At 37.8% G+C, this 23,964-nt stretch overlaps 2 protein-coding genes across 4 annotated transcripts in view; one reads left to right on the top strand and one right to left on the bottom strand.

Annotated features, from left to right (window-relative positions):
* CTNNA3 (catenin alpha 3) overlaps positions 1-23,964 on the bottom strand; it is a 533,166-nt gene that overhangs the window by 287,953 nt on the left and 221,249 nt on the right. The gene's annotated exons all lie outside the window — the stretch shown is intronic.
* The window catches only part of LRRTM3 (leucine rich repeat transmembrane neuronal 3), a 90,165-nt gene that overhangs the window by 4,684 nt on the left and 61,517 nt on the right, over positions 1-23,964 (top strand). The window lies entirely within an intron of this gene.

The raw sequence follows: 23,964 nt of genomic DNA, 5'->3' as shown, positions 1-23,964 counted from the left end.
TTTGTTTCAGTGCTCATTAGAAATTCTCTTTTCAAGACTGTCAAAGACATTAATGTAGCTGAGGAAACCATTAAATCTGTCATTTTCTTCTATTTCTTTTTATTTGCTGGGCTGAGCTTGTTAGGGTTTTGTGATGTGTTTTGCACACTGTCCCTCTAATAACTAAATAAAGCTTCATTACTTACAAAGCCAAACAGTGTACATTTTAGAAATACTACAAGTGCAAAGAGCTTCCAGACAAAATTGGTTATTCATCGATCTGCAAAGAGTGCATCCAAAAATCCTTAAAGAAATCAGTGACAAATTATTTTTCTCTCTTAGCAAAACCCTAAATAACATTACAAGAAATCACAGATATTAATTTCTAATGTGTAGTCATTCATCAGTTGTTCTGGACAAAATAGATATTTGTAACCCAGCTACTCCCTGCCCTCCCTCTCCCAAAGTCATGTATTTTTGTTGGTTGCAGAAGAATATGACATCCCCCATACTTCCAAATAAATCATACCTCCAATTTTGATTAACAAGAAAAGGGGGATGTGGTGTGGGGGTGGTTCATTCTTGAGAAAATACAGCAGTGCCTATATAGAAGCAATTCAGTAATTTAATTATCTCTATTTTATTACTTGATTTGGCTTAGTAAACTGCACGTCTTCAATCACCTGGGAGGGAATGTTTCTACAAAGCAGTTTCACTGCAGCAGATTAGAAAAAGCAAAACCTTAGCAGAATGTTCTCCTGAATTTTTACTGGGAAAAAACTAATCACAGCCAATTGCCTTGAAATATGCCAGATACAATGAAAACAAAGCTAGAAAGCTTCTCTTAAAAAGAACTAATACACTTGAAGGGGTTTTGTTTTGCTTTGTTTTTTTCATGTAATGAAGCCAATCTCATTTTCAAGGACTGTAGTGAGAAAATATCCGAGAGTAGAAGCCTGAGACTATACTGAATCCTGCAACACTGAGACCCTGTTTTACTGGGTACAAAGAGGATCCCACACAATTAATAATACAAGTGCTTGAGATGCTCTAGCAGCACTGAGCAGACTGTGATTTTTAACCTGAGTTGTACCTTGAAAGTTGCTATTAAAAAGTCAATAGACATTGAATTATCTTAGCTATTATGGGACTCACAGGTCTTGGTTAGCTCTGTACTGAAGGATTTACAGTTTGCTGTAAACTTCATGTTAAGAACCATCTCTGTGCTTCTACAGGCTTTAATGTCTGCAGTGGTGACTAATATTAGGCACAGCCAAACCAAGAAAGATTTGGTGCAAAACATACATATACTCATACATACATATACATACACACGTGTGTGTACATGTATGTATAGATACATATATATATAAGAAATTTTTCCTATTTAGTTTTGGGAGTGCTAACTCCAATCGGAAAATAATTTCATACTATTAATTTAGAATTTTTGCTATTTGAAAATATTCAATATATCTTCTAAAACTTCTTAATAGACTGTGATTGTGAATGAGTTGTGTATAACTGAGTTTGACTTCATATGCTTCCTTTTATGTTTCTTTAATGTCTTGTTCTAACATAACAATACTCAGAAAGAACCAATCCATAGCCTTCTACAGAAAGCAATACCTGTATCATTACCACTAACTCCCTTTGAAAAATATTTAATTATGGGCATGAAAAAGAAAATAAGGCCTCTATGTCATTAATCATACACAGATAACAAAAATAATAATGAAACGTTTACATTCAAGCACAGACATGCTCAGATCAACTAATTCATTTATTGACTGAAAAACTACAGATTCACTTTTCATGAGTTTCCAAACATATACCAAACACAGCCAAATGTGTAATTGCTGCTATAGTTATTGATAATGAAACCACTGTCTGACTACACAAAATAAGATGCCCAGTGTAACTCTTTGAACCCTCTTGCACAGCTGAGGCCTGCAAGCTGAGTTGTTAAATCCTACTCTAGTGGCTTTCATCTGTGCAAAGTCTACATGAACTAAGCTAAACTTAGTCTCACCACTGTCAAATTAAACACTATAGAAGTGACTTGGTTTGGGTGGCTCGGCCACCAGAGTCACAAATTCTAATCATCTCACAGGAAACAAAATGGTCTTAGCTGAGCAACTTTCAGTGTCTGTGAAAGGCTGCCCCTTTCCGGAATACAAATGAAGTGTTAAAGCCTCAAAGATTCCAGAGAAGAAATTTCTCCTTTGCTTCTCTCCAGTTTGGGCAGCAGGTATCTAGAATTCTGATCCCATTTTCTCTTGGGTTTTGGATGTTTTGGCGCCAGTCTCTCGCAAGACTGTTAAAACCTTGCTGGGGTGATGTTTGAGGAATCCTCAGAGGATGCACAACAGCTATGATGGCTCTTAGAAACCCCTAAGCCTTCATACAAGTATTTTAGGCACCAACTTGAGGAAGGAGATGTGATTGAGTGCCTCTCATGACTTGGCTATCCCTTAATGGATCTGATGCTGCCTACATATTCCAAGTGTAGGTGAGCAACAATGCATTTTGCAGGTATCTGGGGTTTGTTTTGTTGTGGTTTTGTTTGCTTTTTTTTTTTAATCGAATTCTATTCCTTTTCCTGAGTCATATATGGTGTTCTGGGGCTATCACTTGAAGATCAGGGCTTTTCAAGCCACAAAGTGCAGTACTCTTCCATGCATGTTTTCAATTTCATTGGTTTTGCAGACTTTTTTGCAGTCTACACTTACTTAAACAATGTTGAGACAAACGTTAGGTAGGATCACCAAACAAGACTGTTTCATTTTATCGTAGCACCCCAAAGATCTTAAAAGATGTCAGGACTTCCTCTGCTAGCCACTGTACAAACACCTTCCAACAATCTCTTACATTAAATATTTACAAGGGATGTTGAGAAGACAGACAGAAGATGGCAAATAAACATGACAGATTTGAGGCAATTTGGCTTGAGATTGCACACCAGTTGAATACTGGGAATATAATCCAGTCTCCTCACACCAAGACATCCTCTTAGCCAGTGGACTACTTGACCTCTCAACTGAATGACCTAGCTCCTGGAATAGTCAAGTGGTATTTCAGAATAATAAACCTCACAGAATGCACATCTTTGTAAAAAAACAAAAAAAAATAACTAATGTACTAAGCAAATTCAAGGAGACTGGTAATGTTCATTCACTGTGTTGAGATTACCTCCAGCAATTGCAGAGTAAGAGAATAATAATGAGAACAAGTGGCTTGAGTATAATGAATGCAAGCTTCTCTACTGACTGGTAGGTTTTCATTACTCACTATCTGCACTTACACAGTCATCACTGCTAAAGGTTTGGCAATGCTCATTTTTTTATCATTATGAAATAGTGAACCTTGATATAAAATTCGATTGCAAAATGAACATAAATGTACGATATTCCTGCAAACACAATTAGAAATTTTCAGTTTGCTGCAAGCTAACGGTCTCTGCTGTCAGCCACTCAACTCTAGATAAATATTCTCTCAGATGCATTTCTGTGGAACAATAGTGACATCCAGCGGGTAGTTAGCTTAATCACAGGTATCTATTCTCTATATCAACTCGCATACAGATGTGTTTGCCTTTTTACCTTCTATTCTTCTGTATCACATGCTAGTAGCATCAAATCCTTCCACCATAGTAAGTACATAACCGTATTTCAACTGCATCTCTGTGTACAGGAGTCATAAACTGAATGTGATTCTCACATAAGAGTAGATGAATGCTAGCAAGAAAAGGTCTATCCACTGTGTAAGTCACTACTGTGAGTAAAAGGCATGAAGCATATAATAAGTAAACAAGGACAGGAGCTGTAACAAATTTGTGGCCACTGATTTAGAAATTATTACCTATTAAACACCACTAAGTGACTTTTTAGGAGACTATAAAAATAAACTCAGACTAAAAGAAACTCATTCAACTTCCTAACAGCAAAAGATATTCTTTTTAAATAAAAACAAAAATTTTGAGTTTATTTTTACAATAATGAGAGAAAGATATTATTAGACATCAAAAGGAAGAGCACTCACCACCTGGGAACAAGTTAAAGCAACAGCTTCAGCTTGAAACCACACAATGTACAAAAGAGAGAAGAAGCAAATGATGAAAGATCAAATTCCCAAGCAATAACAAGCCAAACAATGGGAAACTCACCAGTGACATATGAATATGCAGCATATGCAGGTTGCTGGCATCAATTTTAAACCACAGTAAATGACGTAAGCCAATGAAATCAGGATTGTAGCTCTGTTGATAACAGACAGATTTCATTTCCCTTAATAAGACGCACAAGAATTCATTTCACTGCATGCTGACTGAAATGCAGTTACATTTCCAACTTTTTATCCACTTACATGTGTTTGGAGGTCACCTATCAGACCACGATATATAGCCTAGCTAGGCTGTCATCACAGTGATACAGCATAGGAGTTTGATGTGATCCTCAGGGTTATAGTCAAGCTATTTCTTGGCATAACGGTGAATGGAACACAGTAGGGCGCAAAAGAAGTAAAAAGTGATTGTGTTGAACAGCTATGAACAGATCACCAAGGAGGTCGTAAAGTGATAAAAAGGAGTTTATTCAAGACACTCTGGGATGGCCAGCTGTGAGTTGATGGCCAACATTTTACCTACTAGAGAAAATTGCAAATCTCATTTAGAACAAGCACAAACATCGTAAAAGCAATAATGAAAAAAAGATTTGCAAGTAGTAGGCAGTATCTTTTATTTGACCAACCCATCATAGAAATCACACCTCCCTACAACTCTTGTCTTGCTCATATTGTTAGACTATCATGACCATAGCATTAGCATTCTAATATAAGAATGAGCATTGTTTACTGAGAAGGGACAAAAGGCCAGTTAATCCCTATTTATTAACTTTGTCTTTCTAAACAGCTTAATGAAATTTACTGAAGTTATTACAGGAAATATTTTATATTCATGTGAAAAATCACAAGTTTAAGATTCTTCATTGCTGAAATCAACCAAACTCTTCAACAAAACATTTCATTCTTTACTTACATATTCTTACTGTTTCTCGCATACTCACTTGCCAAGAAGACACCGAATGACTGGAGATGTAATCTTGAGAGTTCTCCAAAGACCCCTCAAATGTGTCTTCTTAACCCCTAAACCCATTCACTTACTATGTTCCTGGGTGACTAACAGGTTGACTATGTGTCACAGCTTACAGTCTTGACTGAATGTTCAATTTCTATTACTTCAACGTTAGCAGTAGCATTGAGATCATGTAGGAATTCATAATTACAGTTCAACCTTGCAAATTCTCAAAGTGTTTTGCAGCAGCACAGACAGAGTCTGTTAACACATCATAAGGACATACGAAAATAAAACATCCTAATTACTCATCTACTTACACTCCAAACAAGGACACAAATGCATTACAACGTTTATTGCTTCACTACACCATTGAGAAAATCATCTGCCCAGTTCTGTGTGCAAATCCTTTTCTTCTTCAAACTAACAAAGCATTTAAATAGGTAGGTCTTTCAGGAACCTAATTGCTTAATGCTGGAAGAAAAAAAAACAACACTAAACACCTTGATATTGGCAGCACCCTGCAGAAATTGTCATCATGAAGTCAGCGTTTACTAGTTATTTTCACTTGAAATCCAGCAGTACCTCCTATACTTGTCACGTATTATACCTGCACTATATCCCATAGTGTGATGTACTAACTATATGAAAACTTTGCATTTCTATGGGCACTTCTGCTCATGTGCATAATTATACAGAGAGACAGAAAACAGAAAAGACTCAGGGAAAGGACTGCATATGCCTTACAGTGCTAGTAAAAAGTTAGGGAGGGTCACTCAGTTTTTCCATAAGTTAAACAACTGGTTTTAAAAGAGATAAAATCACATTCTAAAGCAAAACTGGAATGTTAAAGAAATGTTTGTGCATTTCTTAAAAGTATTTTAAGCATCCATTTTTTTAAAATTGCTACTGCCTGGTTCTGAGCATCTTTAAATATAAAATAAAAAACTTCTCTAACTTTTATTTCACACCTAACTTAATGAGAGGGAGAAAACACCTTCTTATAATGCAAGACACCTCTTTAAGAAGCTGTGGGACTGAGCTGATATGGAAATAATCAAAATACATTTCATCTTATTATTTTGTTGTTTCTTGTATGGTTATTTTCAGCATTCGTAGGAATGCTATGGTACTGCTAAGTGGTAACACATACATTACTCTAGCTGAGACCATTCTCCTGGCATTCATTTTGCACTTCAGTATAAATCATGGTTTGTGCTGTTGGGTCTTACACCTGCACTTTATGGTCAGGAACAACTTACTGAATGGTTGAATACCAGTTCTTTAACTAGTGGCTACAATAATTAGTGCTGTAGAACTCATAGTTCTGATTTTAAATCAGGCACTTATATTTTCCACTTCCTTAAAGGCTGCAAAACTCACAAATCATATTCAAAATAATGCAATGAGCTAACTTTCCCCTTCCTGGCTCAGCTGTAACTCAGGGGAGAAAACACGCACAAAATGTTCCAAGGTACAAAACAAGAGCTCCAATGGAAGCTGGGCACCCTAATTGCCTTTGTAATTCTTCCCTTCATTGCCCTCAAGATTAAAGTAGCTGTAGATGAAGGAAACGTGAAGACTGAACACGTGTTTTGCTAGAGTGCAGATAATAAGCAGATAACAACACGTTAGTCATACAATCTCTGAGCCACTGAAGACACAACCATCAAACAGACTCCTTATTCTAAAATACAGATTTTATAATGTACAGTCTAGCATACACATTGGTTCTTGTTTGCTTTTCTTTTTTAAAACACATGATGCAGAAGCATCTATTTGGCTTGTGGCAAGTTGTGCAAAAGCTGCCGATGACAAAAGTATGAAAAAAAAGGCAATACAGTTTACAAAATGCAAACTGGAGTCAAACAGAAAAAAAAAAAACTTTAGACCTCATCTTAATTAGTGTTTTCTTACTAAAATTTCAGTTTCCTATAGATTATCCTGTTTATTTTAAAACAGACTATAGGAAAGATTTTTTTAAAACTGCAAATGGGCATTTAAACACCCAGATTCCACCCACTTCTTGCAATAGTTGAGCGCTTAAGCTTTGTGACAGAACATTATCTCCTCTCCTCTTCTCCCTAGAATTTGAAATTCGAACAAGACTGACCATAGGCTGTACAAAAGTGGTCTGACCAGCTTCATGAAGCTAGCCTAAAAAATTACCTTCCCAGAGACTTTGGCAAGTTTTCTTGCAAGTGCAAGGAAGCAGCTGTACCTCAATGATGTGCAGACAGCGGCAGATGTATCTTATTAACATCAGGTGGGATGCATATTGCAAAAGGGTATATACCGGGAAATTGCCTTCTGACCTACTACAAAAGGGGCTGCCACTAATTCCTGACACACAGTTAAAATTAAGTGACTTCCAAAAAACAATTACCTATGGTTCAGTTCAATAAAAGGCCACAGATTCTGGAGTCTGTTTTTTAAGCAAACAAGTTTATTCCCCACATTCCTCAGTAGCAGCAATTATAGTAGTCTTACAAAAAAAAATATTTAGCCAAAGTTGGAGAAAGGGATCATCTTTTCCCTCTTCAAAAAAGTATCAAATAATTATTCCAGCACATCAGAGTTTTGTTAGCGGTGCACTATTACTTGTAATATAAACACTTTCCTATCACAATATTAGCCTTCCAGCCATCTGTAATGTGAGTCACATCCTCAGAACAGTGCAGGCTTCATTCTACATTGCTTCAGACCAGCTGGCTTCTCCCGAATCACATTGTACTACCCAGAATACATACGCATTGTATATAATAGCAACTTCCAGTTCAAAAATGAATTTCATGTGATGTTACACCTGTGACTCACTGTGTAACGTACTTACTATCCACCTTACAACAAAGCATCCCAACAGACAGGGACAGAAACCCTTCAGTGGGAACTTTTCCTAAGACTAATTGTACCTATCACGAACAGCCTCTGTACTTCTAGGACTAAATGTTTAGTTTTCCCTACTTTCATTTATCCTTAATAGCTTCCAGGCTACACTACTAATACAAAATGTGGGGCTGCAGCAAAACCTAGCAGTATTATTCATGAGCTCAGAAGCTCCAATTACTAGCCAGTAACTTGTCCTTCATTAAAGAACAGACTTACTTCAAACATACACGATGCCGGACAGCATATTTCTATTCATCCCTCATCACGTTGGCAACCCAAAAATAAATTTTCACTTTTCTTAGTGAATAAGTCACAATCACAGAGAACATGGGGGAAAAATTTCTAACGTTCTAAATCAGAATCCTGTATATTGAATCTTTATACCTTCGACATTTTGCATGAAGTGGCTGCCTATTTTTAAAACACGTATGTCAAAAATACACTGTTTGCCACAGGGGAAGCAATAAACATAACTGCCAGAAACCAAGTTCTTTTCACTGAGAGCTTGAACTTCATGTAGTGTTTATTTTACAGCTTAAGGAAACCTACAGTATACAGCTATGGCGCCTCAACATTCTCTTACTTTTTTATTAATTTTTGCGTGTGACCTTTTGTAGGACAAACCTTGAAATATTTTCAAGTGAGAAGCCACTGGCTATCAGGCTGAGCAGAAGGCAATAACACTGTAGGGGAAAAAGTGACTGGGAGTAGTAAGCAGTTGCCCTTAGTTTGCACGGACTGAAGTCTTGCAGTATTTGTGGAGGTTTGTTTCTATGAAAGCTTAATAAAGGACAGTAACTTAAACAATTATGCACAATTCCCTGCTATCCAAAGGATACAGGTTTGTCTGTAGTCATAGCATACAATGGTAAGTTCTGACGTGTAAGAAATATCTTGTAGCAGTATAAAATAATTTGAAATCGTAAGAAAATAGATTGCATTCTCAAATCTGAAAGCATGCTGTATTTGGACTGTAACAGTATCCTAAATTAAAAATGCCTATATATCAGTAATAATCACTGAACCATAAAATATTCTAGGTTGTGAGGGACCTTTAAGATCATCAAGTCCAACCATCAACCAAAAACCTGCCAAACTACACCTGCCAAAACTACCACTAAACCATGTCCCTAAACGCCACGTCTGCCTATAATAATGAAATGCATTTCTCCAAAGCCACAGAACTACTGCCACATATGCTTTGGCTTTGTGTATAAACTGACATGGCAAATTCTAAATTTAAAGCCAATTTCTTTTAAAGCCTCATCACACTAATTACATCCATCAAGTGTGTAAAATACATTTTGTCAGCTAAGAACAGAGGACTTCAATTAAATGTAAATCCTTATTCAGCACTCTAAGCTGTTAAAGGCTCCAACTCATTAATGAGATGATGAAAAGAAAATGCTCCTCCATACAGACTCTGCAGTGAGAATTTTTACAAGCACTCATTATTTCCACCTAGTTCATGTACTTAAGAAAGAGTCCCATATTTATGTCGACCCTCCAATATCAACAGAAAAAGATCTTAAAATAATCTTGTTTGTTTGTGAATGTGCATGTCTACATATTTGGGGCTTGACAGGCATTTCCAAGAGAGATGGGCTCCTTGCCTAACCTAGAGGGCGCCCAGCACAGCCAGTGTGACACACTAACCAGCTGTGACCTGCCGTTGATTCAAACTTCAATACACCTTTTGCGCAGAGCTTGCTATAGCTATTTGAGAACTTTTTTACACAGTCCCAGCAGCTCATTTGAAAGAGTATCACATATTCCCAAACCTTCCCTCAGCCATCCAGCAGCATGGCTAGCCAAAACTGATAACAGAGTTCACCTGGCAGGTACCAAAATCCTCCCTCAGAACCAAAAGAAAAGAGTCTGTCTTTTCAGCTGTATGGATGATAAGGTCTTAAGTAAGGGAGAAGAAACTGTCAAAATTGTATTTTAGGCTAACTGTCCAGCATCTCAATTTTTCATTTAATTTTCAGTACGAATACTAATGGCAGACTGCACGGCATGCCTGGGCTTATAAATTTTTATAACGATTTTGGTTAGATTCCTCCATTTGAATTAATTCAGAAGAGCAACAGAAAAAAACAGAAAGGTTTACAGAACTATGGGTGAACTACTACAGCAGCTCGGGGGGAGACATGAGAGTCAGGAACATATCCCCATTCTCCAAAACTTGCCAATTTCATTTCAGTTTAGCAACATCAGGATTCATGAATTTTCATCCTTGTTGTAGATTGCAGGATTTTCTGTATGCGCTAATAACCTTAAGATCGGTTACTATGGGGATTTCCCAATTGCAAGACTCCCCTAGATCGGCCTTACTTCTCATAGAAAGGAAAAGAATCATTATTTTGATTTTATTTTTTTTCAGATTTCTCTCTCCCACTCCACTCCATTTCCTTCCTCCAGTCCAGGCTCTTCTCTTTTGATTATCTATTTCCCAGAAATGAAAAGAGAATCCAAGGGCTACATATAAGTGTACCAGATGTCCTTGAATTTCTACCAAGTCTACAGAGTTCTCCCCCTGCAAAGGCTTGTTTACAAACAACCTCAGCTCCAACAGCAAGCAAGCTTTCAGCAACAAAGAAACGTTAGAGGCTTTTTCACAATAGTTTTAAATTACTTCCCCCAGCAGAGAAGACTCATTGATCAAATAACAAGTAAAATGAGGTACAGCGAAGTGATTCATGCTCAAATACGAAGAAAAAAAATAAAATAAAGCAGTTCTGAATACTTGTACCTTCTGCAGAACCCTTAGCATATCAATTTTAAGTGAAAATTAACATAATCTTCAAAAATTGTTATGCATGAGAAAACAAAAGTTATCTCAAATTATAGGCCTTGCCATAACAGCATGCTGATTAGTTACAAAGAATAGATATTTTTTTTGTAGCAATGCTTTATTGGGGCACTATACGGATATGACAGACAGGACATGTCCCTACACTGCAAAAAGGAAGCAGATTTGCCTAAGGTTAATTCCACACTAGCTTAATTATTAATCTCTCCCAAATGCATTTTTTAAATGTACTTTAAAAGACTTTTGCAAATAGAAGCCCTCTGTTTATTGATAGGATAGTTTTCGAGGAGGATAGCTGTGCTGCAGTATATAGACAACATTTCTTCAGCTGATCTGGTTAATTAAAATGCATGGTTATAACAGGCGCTCTTAGAACTGCAGCTGAATAACCCATGATCCCTTTTTTCTCAGTACCACAGAACACTTTGCATCTATTTAATAGGGCTGTTTCAGGATTTAATCAAAGATTTCCAATCTACACTCTGGAACAAGGAGTCTTTCCCTTTTTAAAAGGTTGCAAATAAAACACTCATTTTCATACAGATCCCTTCTGACTATCTGTAGCCTGTGCCCTTTACCTGCGCCTTCATTCAATTTAATGCTCGTTTTACACAATTTAATACTTTCACTTCTCTGCATCCCCAACACAAAGAAAAAACAAACAACACTATCACATGTTATTTCAAGCATAAATCTGTAAGTCCAATTTTGCTGAATGAATTCAGAAGACCATATTAACAGCTTTGAAGGGGGAGGGTAACCAGAAGAACTGCAAATGCTGACAGGAAACCTGTGCCAGGCAGACGATGGAGCAGGATTGAATGTGGAAATCCACCTGCTATGTAGCATTTGCTAACACACCGCAGTGGTGCTGCGTGCTAATGTAAGCAAGAGAAAGGAGAAGGGGATCTACAAAGGAATATTAACTTTGAAGATGTATAGGCATTAAACTGTTTGGAAACCAGCCTAGAATAAAGGAATGCCTCAAAGTCAACCACTCAAAACTAGCAGATGCTTGAAACACAGCCCCTGCCTATTTCTGTTTATACATTGTAAAAATCACTGTGATAAATTACACAGCTCATTTAGTCAATAATGGTAAAGCATGTGGTCACCTGAAAATGAAACATCCAGTTCGATTTCAGTTCTGTCTGTATCTGACTCAGTTCCTTCAAGTATTGGACCAGTGGATGTGACAGTACTCCCAAATGACCCTCTAATTCAAACCTCTACCTCAAGACCTATAGTCTAATACCTTGACTGGGTTGGCCTATGTATCTTTTCCAAGGAGTACTGGAAATCTTCAGTAAGTTGACAAACTTCTGTATCCTTCAGAGAAAGATTATATATTAGGTCTCATCTGCTTTGCATTCAGCTATCCAATGAGCCTACCAAAAATGAGTGAAAAGCAGCTGTTCTCCAAGCCATATTTTCCTTTCTAATGGGTGAATTCAAGTAGAGCTCCAAGGCGCAGCCTACAAAAGGGCCCCTTATTGGCAAAACCATAGTGAATGGGTGCTGAGGGCAGTCAAATTACCTTTGCAAAGACCTTTACATTCTCTTTATGCCACTGAAGCAACACAGATCAGTGAAAAATCACTGCACATCCCTCTCCAGCTGGTTTCATTCTATTTAAGAGTTTGTTTAATGGGCAAAACAGTGCACTTCCCAGGGTCTTTAACAGCAGCATTAGCTTTCTCAGGCTAATTGTCAGCTCAGGTGTGTTATTTTTTAGGAGGTGTTGTTTTGCTTGACAGTAGTAATACTGACCACAAGAACAATATATAACAGCAACAGCCTTATGCTTCCCTATTCTATTAACATTCCAGAAATCAAAGCTTACCAAGCCTGTGGGAAAGTAGCCGGTGACCATTAACCTTCACTTTGTTTTAAGCTTTTATAATTTTAGGAGTTTAATTTCAGGTTTGCAGGCTTCAGGCTGCAGAGTTGAGACTGAAGTAAAACACAGCAAAGCAGCAAATGAGTAGGACAAGTTAAAAAAGCTCTTTTCCTGAGACCCCTGGTCATCTCCCCCAGCCCTAATGCAAAATTTATTTCGAGACATTTAATGTATTTTTCCCTACTTGCAGTAAGTATGACAGAGTTTTGATTTCAAACAGATGAGGGAGAGAGATTTTCAAATTGTCACTAAGGATCATACAAGATTTCCACTAGCTTTGCACAGCAGATGCTATCTGCTTTTGTAACAAAGAAATGCCTCCTGGTTCGATAGTGGCCAGGCCAGTAAGTCCCCAGACCTCCCCGAGAAATCACGTTGAGTAGGCAACACATTATGACCTTTCAAACCCCGAATTTCTTGTCAGTGGACTGGATGACTCAGGGCTGGAGGCATGGCCAGCACAGCATACTCATCTCTTCATTTCTGCCATCCATATGAATCCAGCAGAAAACTCAACTGCTATTAAAAAGCAGGAAATCACTCTTGTACCCTCATTCTCTCCTTCTGATGGACCCAGATTGGTCCACTGTAACTCAAGACAATTTAAGGGTTTTCCAGAGAATAAGTGTCCCACAAAACTCAAAGGAAGACAGAGCTTATTAATGCACTGGCACGAGGACTCTGTGGGTACGGTTACCATAAACCCACAAAGGTGTTTCAGAAAGTTTAACCTTCATAACTAATTCATACATCAAAGCATTCCAAAAGGTTAGCTGCATTTTACAGAAAACCGTCATATGCTGCAGTCGGTAAACCAGCAGTACAAAAGTAGGACAGTGGTATCATGCTGACAAGAGGCCTCAGCATTTAACAGTTTCCTCACTAAATAAGCATGACTTGTGATGGCTGCAACAAATCCACTCTTCTCAGTATCAGCTTTTCAGCACAGCCATTGAGAGAGGGAAGGAGACAGGGAAAAGCAGCCTAACATGCCACCTTCCCTTCTCAGCACAACGTACAGCAGTTGAAATGTGCCCTTTCCACAGGATCCACACACTTCTGTACGGCATAAGGACCAGGCTGGAGAAGTTGAAACATTATGTTGTTGAGGGACAGACCCAGAAACCACAAATGGCCCACACTTCCCATAGATCTTCACAGACATGCGTTATGCTAATGTGATATGCAATGTTATTCCTGTTGAAATTATGATCCCTTATTAAATGTACAGAATCATTTGGTCTAAGATTTAGAAAATTCATGATGGCTGTACAAAGCACAAGGGAAGCCAGCGCACTACAGAGAAAGGATTATTTTATCATAAACAGCCCTTTTTTGCATTCTATTTTTCAATGGCTTGCTTCATTAAATAATATTCATTAGCTCCTATTATACACAAAAGCTGCAGAAGAGGGCAAGCAGGCGAATCTGTTCAGTGGAAGGGAAGATAGAACCATTGATTCTTTGTGTCTCCTAGAAATCAGGTTCAGGGGGTTCAGGCCATCTTGACGTGTAGATGAAAAACAGCTGATAATACTTTATATGTCTTGTCCCAGATCCTCCTCAGGGAGAACAATCCAGAGCCACCACACACTGTAAACAGGGTTGTTTTTTTGTTTCCGAGTTTTAGAGGCTGATGGCTTTCAGTAATGGATTCTGTAAATCTTTTATATCCCTGTCTTTCCTGTGTTTAATACTCCAGGTGGGAAGGTCTGGCAGCAGACACAGGCAATGTTCTCACACGCTGCAGCATCTGCTGCAGAGGACTCAGGTTACTGCCCACCAGCCCCCAGTTCCTACCAAACCAAAGGAGACCACAAAACACCAAATTATTTTCACTTTTCCAAGCCAAGTCAGTCCCCCCAGTGAGCCAAATATCTGCTGTGATGTTTGTCTGCTCACCTTCACATTTGTTTATGTTTTGGGAAGGCAGTAGATAAGGACATAAAGACAAAGATTTCCTCTAAATTATACCCTCAACAAGAACAAAGTAACAGAACTCTTTTGTTTTGTTCCTTTGCTTGGTGTATGCAGAAATAAAACCCATCAATCTGGCAAGTAATTATTCTTACTAGGAGATTTAGTATCAAATATTAAAAAAACCCCACTTAATTTTCCAGGAATTTCCAACTGAAAATAAACAGCTCATCAAGTCAGGTATCTATTAATTAATAAATAAAAGATTATAACATTCCTCCCCAACCGCTTCATAATAGACTTAATTAGTTATAATTAGAAATAAATGTCACTCCTTAAAGTAATCTTAACAACAAAAATATTGAAGCACCTTTCATTAGAGAGTCTTGAAACACTTTACAAGACATTATTAATGCCATTTATACAGAAAAGACACCAATCTGGTTCCCTCACAGACCACGGCGGCACCGGGAGCAGATGCTCAGCCTCCCACCTGCCCAGCTCTGACCATCGGATCCATGTGACTGCCTATTCCACACAACTCAGGGCAACTTTGTTTAATTGAGCCAGAGTGAATTTACACTTCCATTTATACCTTAAAACTGGCACTCAAATAAATGTTGTACATTACCAGCACTTGGGAAAAGGGCTACTCCTCACTGCATTTTAAGAACTTTTGCAAACGGTGACCCCTTTGCGAGATGGGTGGGAAGAACACACACACGGTGACGGGTGCCTCAAAACCACCAGAGCAACTTCACAGGTTTTTCCCAAAGGTAGGATTGCTGTAAGTCTCAGATGTGCCAAACAGCTTCAAACGTGCAGGGGAGTCTGGCTCTCCTAAACTTTGTAGCTCTTAGCTGTGATTCAGGAAACCCTAATGGGAACTGCCTTCGCTGCAACATACATGGTGACAATTACATCTTCATCCCAGCTGTAGGAGCAGCTAAGTAGCTTAGTAGAAGCCCCGACTTCAGCAGCAGTGCTGATCACATTTTTGCTTGTCAGATTAATGCAATCTCATTCTATACGGTGAAAATTATATATTATGCCTTCTACATCCTTACTCAATTTTTTAAAGTTTATTCATTAATATCATTTTATTGTTTTTTCTTACTCACAAAGAAAGTGGAAATTGGGTAGGAGACATGAGACAGATGAAGTGAGAGCGAAGGATTATGCAGCAGCAAGGGAGCACCCCCAGACGCTACCATCTGAATTCAGAAAGGTACAGAACTTTTAAAATAAAAATATAACCTTAATCCCATAATAGCACACTTTCAGAAGTGCTGCTTGAAGATCTATAGCCTGTCAAACCATAAAATAAAATTACTCAGAGCTTATAATCACCACAGGACTCACGTAGGCCTGTTGTGGTTTGGCAGGCTTTCCTCCTACATTGACAAATATTAAACAGATGATGGTGGCCTACAGAGCTTTAGGGAAACATAAGGCTTGACAGCAGAACAACGCGGCATTGGAAAGCATTGTGTATCTTCCAATAAAATAAACTGAAACTCTCACAATATCCACTCCAGCAATTATGACCACCATAATAAATCCAGAGTTTGAATTTTTTAGTTTTAGAAGACTCATTCCACTTCTTGAATTATGGCTATTCTTTCTAAAGTGGCTCATCATCGGATGTGAACATGTGATTGCTTAGAGATTCAGGTTATTGTAAAGTTATTACTATGAAAGTCTATTCAGATGGATACTTTCTATAAATTGAGAAAATAACTAAAATCAGATTTTGTATTTAGCACCTAATAATCTAGTATTAATAAACTTTTTCTTTAGTAACAACATCTCAAATAATAACTTTGTATTTATAGTGCCAGACAAAATTCAGTTTCATTGCTAATCCCTATATATTGATTTCTACTATTCATCCTACTCAACATGACTTAGCAAGAGCATGAAAGATCCAAGTTTACTATTCAAAAGCAACCCATCTTGATCCGAGTATTTATATTAGTACCAACAAGTAGCCTTGAAACATTCCCGTCTATAATAAACTAATGAAATCCAGTTTCAATAAAGCCAAGCAGTGATCTACCCTGGCAGTGACCACATGTCAGTATTATGCTTCACCACTAATACTACATACAGAAATTAAAGATGTGCCATCCAAAAACCAGACAACTTGAAAGAAATAGTCTTTTTTTTTTTTTTTAAATATAAGAAGTACTATAATAAGGTGACACATGCTGAGCACACAGAGGCAGGCTTGCCCATGCAGAAAGAACAGAGGATTATCAAGAAGGAACTGGACTACACCAAGGAACGTGCTACCCTACCTGCTGCGTGAAGAAACCACATCCTCTACAGCAAAAGTCCTCCTACAGTCCTAACTTTGGCTACATACTGCCAAATGCTGCTTTTCTCCATCCCTCCCTGCAAAATATGACGGTAGGAGAGGAGGGGGCGTAAGTGGTGCTTAACAAGTTGAAAATTCTGTTTCAAGTTCCGTTGACCACATTAGCACTACAAAGGAGTTGGAATACTAATGAGATGATGGCTCTAGAGAAACTCAGAATCAAACTGAAACAAATCAACATGAAAATTGTTTTGTTTATTCCCATTGTGACTTTGTTTAAAAATCTCAGATCAGGATGATACATGATACAATAATCTACCTGAAATTCAGGAATGCATTTGCAGAAGCACAGACAATTGCAATAACTCACAAATTGAAGGAGTATATACACAGGGCACTTAACTATTTGTGCTTTCTCCTGAGCTAAGGATACCACAATCACACTAGGAAATGTCATACTAGACCTGCCTATCACTGTGAGTAACTGATGTCCAACAACAGGCAGAAGTACATCTTTCCAAAAAAAATAATAAAAGACAGGCTACAGTAGTTAGAGAAGAAGATGCTACTGTCTTAGCCCTTAACATATCCCTTCAGGCATGTGGATCACGTATCATACTTGTAATTGTTCTCATTATACATTTAGAAATGAAATCTTTTTATACAGAAATTCTACTGAAACAACGTCACTGAGTTCTGGCAGCAAGTCTTACAGATGAATTATGGACTGTGAATAAAAAGATTTTAATAGGCCATTTTAAAATCCATTCCCTATCCCTTGAATCAAATGTTTCTAAATATTTCCCTCAGCAAGCTGCAAACCATTTCTGTTTCAACTAAACTTCCTTGATAGGACATAATTAGAATTGAACATAGACTCAAGACAAAAGGTGAGATATTTACACAGGGGCATTTATTAATTTCCAGTGTATTTTCTAATCTGTCACATATAAACCCATTTATGTCATCACTGTGCTCTGAACAAGACTTTTGAACACATTGTCCAGAAGGACATCACATACTCTTTTTTCACTGCTCTTTGCTCAAATACTGACAGCAGATGTTCATAGTTCAAATTATTCCTACCATTGCCAAGAGGCATTACTTTACATTTGTCAATTAATTTTGTTTGGTACGGTACCGCTTATTGATCGAGCTTTGCTGCGTTCTGGAAGGTCCTGGTTGCATTTCCTAGGTTTGACAGATCTAAACAAACATATATTAGCTGCACATTTTGCCATTTTCCCTTTCACAGTGACTTCAAATTGTACCACATGAATCTAACCTGAATCCTGAGGGCTGCCTGCTGTTAACCTTTTGCCATGTGGAAAACTGACACTTCATTCCTTCTCTTTGTTTTCTGTCTCCAGCCAGTCCCTGCCCCAAAAGAGTAGTTCCCCTTTCACCTCAGGACTATTTAGTTTCCTATATAGCCTCTTAGGAGGAACCCTAGCAAAGGCTTTCTGACAGTCCAAATAAATTCTGTCGATGTGCTCTTCTTTACCCTGTCAGACAGTACTAATTAGCTATTGTGGTAAAGCTGTTCTAGGAAAAAAAAAAAAAAAAGTATTTTCTGGGTTGCTGCTACTTTTAAGCACCTAACACAGCAGTAGTTAGCCCCCATTTACCACATCTACTTGACATGACATTTAGGAGACTGATAAAAGGAAGCAATGTGCAATATTTCAGGTACGTACCATACCATCTCCCAGGAAACACACAAGAAGGGCTTTCCAGATGTGGTTCTGAATTTTTCTCTTTGGCGAGTTCAGGTCAACCTGATAAGTTTATCCTTCATTTATTTGTTTTCTTATTTAGTTATCATTAGTGGTAGTTTCCAACAGGATATGCTTATATTAGGCTAGACATACTACAAAGCACTAAGGCATAACAGAGTGTAAAGACACAGCCGTTCATTCATACACACCGGATTAAATCTAGAAAAGCTTATTACAAAGCTATGATTCTGTAGGGAGAATTCAGTTCTTTCACTTTCCCTTTGCAAATCAGCGAGGTGAATATGAAAATCAAGACTTATTACATTAAAAACTACCATTCAGTATGGGATGTAGAATTAAATTCGATTAGGATCTTACTGACGTACAACGCAAAAGCATGTAAATGACAAAAATCAAAATCTATCTACTTTACAGTTAGCAAACAGAAGTAATACTAGACACAAATAGCATGCAAGTTTACAAGCGTAGCCAATATTCAGATAAAGGCATATTTACTTCAAGTAACGTCTGTTATTCTAACAATCTGTGCATGAATGCCTCCATACTAGAGTAAAAAGAGAAGAAAAATAACATTATATAAATTATTTGTTTATAAAACACACATATGAGATCAGTCACATTTTTGGCTATCCTATTAAAATGCCATCTTACAAAAACTAATACTGTCTATTCTGAGCTATTTTTCACTAAAGAGATAATTTGCTCTCTTTATGCCACAACTAGAGATACCATAGATTAATACATTCTAAGTAAATGCATTTTTGTATGTCTTACATATGTAAAACCAGGAGCCACGGCTAATTAACAAAAATAATTGAATACCATTAAATGATATCTCCAGATAGCTTCTATAATCCAAACAGAACTACTTGTTTTGACTGCTAATCCACATAGAAAGATACAAGCCTGCGTGTCTATAGCTAGGCTACCAAATCCAAACACGAGTACTTTAACTTCTATTCCAGAGGTATATTACTGTGAGAAGAAAGGACCGGCAACCGCACTTAACTTCACCGGAGCAAACTTGATCCTTAAATTATGAATGAAGTCTGTTATCATCCATCCATCTAAATTAGACACAGTAACATCTTAGTGGTATGAACAGTCCTGCTGAATTCCATCAAATTGAATCAGGTGACAGATGGTCTTAAAATAAATTTTGGATTACTGCTTTAATAGGGTTTGGGTTTTTTTTAAGATTCAGGTCTCCACGGGCAATTTCTCTTTAGGTAGCTAAAACAGGGTTTTAAAAGTTTAGCTCTGGTTTGAACATTGTTCATATACATTTTCCCTTCACAGTTCTGTGTAGTGTTCATTCTTAATGTACTTCAAATATTTGTAGATATGTATTTAGAAAAGGCATACCTTTTCAAAATACGAAGCCATTATAACACACCTGTTGAGAGAGAAGCTTCAAAAAAGTAGTTGTCTTCTGCAAAAGTAGAAATACTGTAATTTCCATAGTCAATAAAATGCAGACCTTTATTTACAAAAAAACAGAGAAATATCTATCTTGCAGGTGCCAACAGAGCAGGGTTTATTTTTATTTTGTTAATCAATTTAAGCACACAAAATTTAAATTAAATACCATTTGCAACTAGGTTACAGAAATTTCTACGTAATACAGAATATTGTTTGTTCATCTGCCTGCTATTATCAGACTAAGAACAGATGTATTTGTGCTAATGTTATGCTAAGTGTTCAAGGCCAGGCTGGATGGGGCTTTGAGCAGCCTGGTCTGGTGGGAGGTGTCCCTGCCCATGGCAGGGGGTTGGAACTAGATGATCTTTAAGGTCCCTTCCAACCCAAACTATTCTATGATTCTACGTTGTCCTTACAGCCCCCAAAAGATTAAATATTCTCTCAATTCTGTAATAAAGTAGCTCTTCTCTGCTTGCATGTAAAATGCAACTTGTAAAACAGCAGAAAGGAGGGAACATGATTGCCTTGCAAGTCCAAAATTTGCTGTGGTTCAAAATCCTATTTCATTATATAGCTTTATATATCTCTCTGCAAAAATAGGACTAAAGATTGTCTCACATTATTCTCTCTGGGATATGTTATTGCCAATAATTTTAAGATTATCTTAGGAAATGATTTGCTCAAATTTCTAGAGCAAAGCAGTATGAAAAAAAATTTAACCCTAATTGTTTGGGAGCTTATTCTTCACTAGCCAGTACGCATAATGACACAAACATTCTCTTTTCTCACTAAAAATACTGTAGCTCCCACTTGTCCTTGTATCACCTGCCTTGTATTTCTAAAGTGAAACTGGAACAGCGTCAAAAAATTACCTAATGCTACCGAGAAGCAGCATGCCTCACAACGTCCCATGGCCGCCTGCAGATTTCAGGGCAAGTCTTCATCCCTCAGCCTCTGCAACTATGCTTTAAATCAATCACAACCAACTTATTAACTAAGGCTGACTCAGGAACTGATTTAAGAAACTGACTGAAATTCCATTAATTTGAGTCACCCGCCCCCATAAACATAAATCCATAATACAGCACGAACACTCATCGGTCTATCTGCAAAACTCATTGAGTATTGACACTTTGTAAAAGAAGTAGAGGATCCCCAGAGAAAAATACACGTGTGGTGCCACTTCATGTCTCCTTCCCCCTGTCTGTCCACAGGCACAAGTGTAGATAGAAAAGACATCGGCCAAAGTCAAACATGAAACAGTGAGAGCATTTCCCAAAAGAGGTAGAAGAAAATCAAACGAAAGGTACATGTGTTTCTATACAATGGCCAAGAAGGTTCAAAAGGAGATGGGCAAACTAGAACGCCTACTTGTAAGAGTATGTTTTGAAGCATGTCAAACACTTGGAGAAGAGAGATCAATTATTGGTACATCAGTACCTAGGCATAAAGGATAAAGAAAAAATGTGACAACTCATGTCAATAGAGAAATCATATTAGGAAAACATATTACAAATAGCTTAGAATCAAATCAGAGCTTGGTGAAACGCAGCAATAAATGACATGGAACCTCTACAAAATTGGAAGTCCGTGTCCAAATACAGGAAAAATATATTATTAAGGACAAGCTTATCTCTCTCATTTGGCAATAGCAACCCTATCATGCCCAGAGAAATCAGAATAATTGCTAGCACAGGAAAACCAGCAATAATGGTAGGGTTTAGTTAATTCAGACATGTTGTGCTGCCAAACCTAATCTGTAGATTGTGCTTCATGGAGTGGCTAGACAGGGAACCCACTAAAGGATAACCAGCTTTTGAGACAGTTATCAGCAGTGTCGAGGACCTCATGGAGAATATTACTACCAAGACGACCGTCTGTAAGAGGAACCTTGATATATTTAGATTCAACATCTCTATAGTAGACAAATGCCAAAAAAATCCACTTGATTTTAAAAAGAGGAGCTAAATAAAAATGAAGGCTTAATAAAAGAAAACAAAATATCCATAGGTAAGTATTGGCAAGTAACACGAAGGTTATGTTAGCACAGCACAGTAGAAGGTGAGAGCAAACATATACCACCCACCTCAAAAAAACTGCTGAAAGACTAACAGCAAAAAAGCCATTGAGTTTAAATGGCAGGTTAAGAAAGGGTAGAAAAAACAATGTCAAAAAAGATCATGGCACATGCATATCAGTATAATGGAAAGGAATACAAATCATGGCAGGTTAGTTGTAAAAACCACAGTACTACAGACCACAACAGAGTTTAAGGAGCAAGTTGCAGCGATACAGTAAGCTACAACACATCTTTATTCTTTCATCAAGAATAGAAAGGCTGTTAAAGTCTGTGGGATCATCAAGGTGGACTATCCGCAGAAGACACAGTGATTGCAGAAAAACTACATGAGTCTTTTTGCAGGTTTAGTGCAAAAAGAACTTTGGGAGGTTTCCATAAATGAATCCCTCCCAAAGGACGATGAAGCTGAAAATCTGACCAAAAATGAAATGGCATTTCATTGCAGAATAAATTGAAAAAGCAAATTGTAAGAACTCATCAGCACCAGCCAGAATTCACTGACAAATTCAAAAGAAATAAAAGACAAAATAAGTAAACTAATCCCTGTGGCATGCCACTTACTGCTTTGAAACCACACCTGCATCAGAAGATCAGAAGGCAGAACATGTGACACAGGTTCTTATTAAGAAGCCTTGAACACAAGGAACTGGGGACCAGTACACACGATGTCCATCTAATATAAAATGGTAGGAGCAATATTAAACAACCAAACTAATAGGCAAAGGGACAACTACAGAGTCTTGACAAAGGGTTAAGGAGACTTTTGTAAAGCAAAGTCAAACAAAGCCATTGAAATTTTATGTAGGACTCCAGTAACAGCTGGGAGAGCCTTCCAACTAGCTCTCAAAGAAAAATCTAGAAACCTCCTAAAATTATGTACATTGTGGAGAGATTGATTTGTAAGATGCAAAATCAAAATTGTCACACACACAGAATAAAATCCAGCTTTCTAGACTCTCAGTTACATCTCTCTCAGCTGGGATTTTTAAACGTTAACAGAACTGGGCACCGATGGGTACGTCTTTAAATACTGGAATTGAACATTTTTTGATGTGGTTCTGTGACAAAACTAGCTCCAGCCATTCCAGTAACAACTTCCTCCAACTCACTTCTGTTATTTCAAGGTAAAATTAATTCCTGGAGTGATGTTATTTTGCTGCTTGAACACCATAATTATGCAAATCCCAAGGTGCTAGTTTAAAATAGACACATTGTTTTTCTTTCACCATTACTGTTCCCCTACCTTCAAAATCCTCCCAGCCCTCATTCATCACACTCCAACAGGTATTTGATAGCTGACAACATGGCAGACACCTAACACATACTTTTAAAGTTTTTGACGAGAAAGACAGCCAGTTTCAAGGCAGCGAAGATCTATGAACACACCCTCTTCCTAAGCAAAGGGAAAGCTGTACGGAAGTGGATGCCCCCAAGGAAGACTGAAGTAAGAGCTCACCAAGGGAGGAAGGAGAGGGGCAGGGGGACTCCCGTTACAAAGTCCCCCCAGGAAGCTCTGCTTCTGTTCATTCCTGCCCCTCTCCCCCACAAGCCAAGGTGCCTCTACCTGATTCAGAAGGCAGCTCTTCTCCTTTTCCCCTTGAAGCTTCCCTTGAACTTGACCCACACATGGGCCCCGAGGTCTGTGACCTCAAAGCAAGCTTCTGGTTTTGTACAGTGTGTCCTTATTGATGAGCTTTTAAATTCCAAGTGAAAGAAAGAGTAAATTAAGGGGGAAAGGGGGTGGGGGTAGTAGGATAATGAAGAGGAGAATCACAGCACTTCTGGAGACAGAAAAGGGATTAAAAGAAAAAAAAAACCAAACAAACAACAAAATCCAA

This window comes from Rissa tridactyla, chromosome 6 (genome assembly GCF_028500815.1).
Source record: "Rissa tridactyla isolate bRisTri1 chromosome 6, bRisTri1.patW.cur.20221130, whole genome shotgun sequence".
Taxonomy (NCBI): Eukaryota; Metazoa; Chordata; class Aves; order Charadriiformes; family Laridae; genus Rissa; species Rissa tridactyla.
Note: the sequence above shows the minus strand (reverse complement) of the source record. Positions and strands in the feature narration are given on the sequence as shown.